The 3,670-nt window shown below is 41.4% G+C and overlaps 1 pseudogene; it reads right to left on the reverse strand.

Moving 5' to 3' along the window:
* Window positions 1–2,716: 2,716 nt before the first annotated feature.
* LOC145715202 (cell division control protein 42 homolog pseudogene) lies at window positions 2,717–3,342 on the reverse strand (annotated as a pseudogene).
* Between the last annotated feature and the right edge of the window lie 328 nt (window positions 3,343–3,670).

Consider the following 3,670-nt stretch of genomic DNA (forward strand, 5'->3'; position numbering starts at 1 on the left):
GTGTTTTTAATTTTAGTTAATGAGTTCTTCATCTCTGGTTCTTTTTTTATATTTTCTAATATCTTTGTTGAATTTCTCACTATGATCCTCTACTCTTTTCTCACATCCAGTAAGTATGTTCATGACCATTACTTTGAATTCTCTATTGGGTATATTGCTTATCTCTGTTTCATTTAGCTCTTTTGCTGTGCTTTTGACCTGTTCTTTCATTTGGGACATAAGCCGCAGTTTCATTTTGTCTAACTCCCTGTGTCTGTTTCTATGTATTGGGAAAGTCAGCTATGTCCCTGATCTTGAAAAAAGTGGTCTTATGAAGAAGAGGCCCTGTAGTGTCCTGTTGTGTAATGTCCCCTGTTCACCAAAAACTAGCATTTCAGGTGTCTTCTCTGGGTGTTGCATGCCCTAGGGCTGTGATTGTTGAGTCATGTTTGCCATCAGTTGTCATCTGCAATGGCCTTCTTTGCCTGTTGTGGACAAGGTTTGGTCCCTGTGATGTTAAAGGGCCAGTCTGGGGCCACCTTGGGCTTGAGTTGGGTCAGACCAGATGCCTGGCCTCACCCCATTTGCCAGAACTGTGGTTGTACCAAACTTCAGGGTGCTCACTTTCTGCTGCCCGCTGTGAGATCATCGTTGGTGGGTAGAGCTGGCAGTCAGAGGTCTGTACCCATCCCAGAGCTGGGAATATAGTCAAACTGATGTGTGTGATTATATTCCCTCTCCCAGGGCAAGAGTCACTTGGGAGTGGTCCTGGACAGTGTTGGAGCTGCCTGCTGCTTACAAGATGAGAGGCATCTAGTGCTGCTTTGGATGGACTCCTGCCCAGTGGGGATGGTTGGAGGGGGCAGCCTGCAGGAGAATGCAGGAGTGGGTGAAGCGGTGTTAGCAAGCTACATGGCAAGTGTTCCAGCTGGTTCCTGCAGCTGTCTGGGTATCTGGATTAGGGTGGGGGTAGGGGAGAGAAATGGTGCCTGCCAGGTCTTTTATTCTTGGAGAAGTCTCCTAAAAATCCCTGCCCTTCCAGGAGAAGTTCTGAGATTAGTAAATAAATCTCCTTTCTCAATATCCCAGCCACTTTTCAAACTGCCACTTCTATGCTGTATCCCTGCAGGGCTGTTTGTTATGCTGTCTCTTTAAGGATGGAGACTGTTTCCTCTTGCCCTCCAGCTCTCCCAGAGCCAAGCCAAGTGATTTTTAAAATTCTAGGTGTTAAGCTCCAGTGATTGTAAAAGTTAAAAAAAAAAAAAAAAAAAAAAAGTTAAGCCCCTCTGTCTTTCAAAGACAAATATTACGGGGGTTTGTCTCTACAGTGCAGGTCACCCATGTCTGGGGTGCCTGGCAGGAGATCTCTTCCTCTCCCTTTTCCGTGCTTGTGGCATCCCTCACATTTGTGGTTGGTTTTCCTGGGGGTCTGGTTCTAACCACATCTCCATTATTCCTCCCATTCTTTTCATTGTGGCCTCTTCTCTTCAATTAACTGTGGAGGGTCTGTTCTGACCGTCTTCAGGTTGTTTTCTGGGTTGGTTACACTGATACGGGTGTATCGAGGGGTATCCATGAGACAAATGAGCTTAGGATCCTCCTACTTTGCCATCTTTCCCAGAAATTCATATTGCATTTTTCATTTATCTTTTACCTGTTTGTTTTTTTTAATGTACTCTAGATACAAGTCCCTTGCAGGTTATATAAATTATAAATATCTTACTGTATAGTTTAACTTTTCACTTATATTTTATCTTCTTTTTTTTTGATAGGGAAAAATGTTTTTTAATTACACACTCAATCCATTGGATGTATTTCAAAATACCCCCCAAAACACTTTTCTTCATTTATCAGTGAAAGAAGTTAGAAAGTAATGTCAAAAAAATAGCATATGGCAATCAAATTTCCCTGAAAGTCACAGTCACGTATAGAGTACATCCTAGAAAAGAGGAGGGGCCAGACAGGTTCTCCCTACTTTCAGGAATTTCATCAAGTACTGGACCTACTCATGGGTGGAGAGAAAAGGCAACTTTTAACTATGAGTATGTTATTAAATGAGGCGTTTACTATACTCCTTCCTAAGAGTACCAGGTGGGGGACAAGTGTTCTAAACTTGATCTAGGAAATGGAATGTGGAGTCAGTCCATCCTCTTCCCTCTAAGAGCTGTCCAGTGGCTAATGAATTTAAAAAACATGACTAAATAAAAACAAATGCCCCACATACTCTCTCCTCCCCCCCCCCCAATAAAGGTAAAAGAAAAAACCTGGATTTCCCAGATTATTCTCCAGAATAATAGTTGCTTTATATATTTGGTATAAGTGGGATGTTAAAGTCCTTTACTGTTAGTTCATTGCTATCAATTTCTTCCTTTACATATCTATTAATAGTTGCTTTATGTATTTGGCTGCTTTCATGTTGGGTACATAAATATTTGCAACTCGAGAGTGGATGGAGCCTGGGAGTAGCTTTAACAACCCAAATTCGTCGATTACAGAGTCATCACAAGCATGCCTTGCTTTTAAACAACAAAAAAAATATTTTTGAAACAACAAGATAAAAACCTAGTACTAATCACTTTCTGACAATACACAATTACTGAATTAACTAATATTGAGAAGGGGAAGGGAATCATACCTATGGGCCTTGTCTCACACAAGTGCATGTTTGTAGGTGCAAGGCACTTGTCATTATTGCAGAAATGAATTTTAATTTTTCATCTTTAGTTTAACATTGCTTTTAGTACAATGCTGACACCAGCAGTGCAGAAAGGACTCTGGAGAGTTGTTCATAGCAGCAGCTCTCCTTTGGTTCTGGAGGCTCCAGGCCAGCCAATATTGCCTGGTCACATACATTCTTTAGGCCTTTCTGTGAGTGCAGAACCCGCCACATATTTGACCACCTTCAGGTCATGGGCCAGCTTTTCACATCATTTCAGCAGTCTCTTTGTTCTTGGTTTCTCAATCGTAGAGGAGTCATCTTTAAGATCAATTTGGGTCCCAACAAGCAAGAAAGTCTTGGGACAGTGGTAAGTTATCTCAGGCACCCACATTTCCTTCACATTTTCGAGTGAGGAGGCAGAGATCACTGAATAACAGACTGGAATACATTTGTAGAAATGTATTCGTAAATACGTTGAAATACGTTTGTAGAATAACTTGGCAGTTGTAATCTGTCATAGTCCTCTTGCCCCGCAGTATCAGAAAGTCCAAGAGTGTATGGCCCCCTATCGATCATAATGGTGACTGCATAGTTGTCACCAAGAGTCGGTACATATTCAGAAATGTGTTTGTTGTGTAGGATATCAGGAGACACGTTTTACCAACAGCACCGTCACCCACAGCAACGCACTTAATTGTCTGCATTACTGAAACAATTTTGTATCCACTTTAAATATTTCAAATTCGGTGGTGATCTCAGCTTCTCCGCAGGGGCATTGGCAGTGCCGTGTGGTGTCTCCTCTTGTATTTTATCTTCTGATGAACAAAAGTTTCTCTTTGACACGTAGTTGAATTAGTCAACCTTTTTTCTTTTATAGTTAGAATGTTTGGGAGCCTGTTGAAGAAATCCTTCCATACACCGCGGTCATGAAAACGTCTCCTATTTAACTTCTGGGAGCTTTATTATTTTCCTTTCACATTTAGATCTATAATCCACTTAATTGATTTTTCTATATGATGTGGGATAAGGGTC

This window comes from Panthera onca, assembly GCF_046562875.1.
Source record: "Panthera onca isolate mPanOnc1 chromosome E1 unlocalized genomic scaffold, mPanOnc1 haplotype 2 h2.Chr16_ul_9, whole genome shotgun sequence".
Taxonomy (NCBI): Eukaryota; Metazoa; Chordata; class Mammalia; order Carnivora; family Felidae; genus Panthera; species Panthera onca.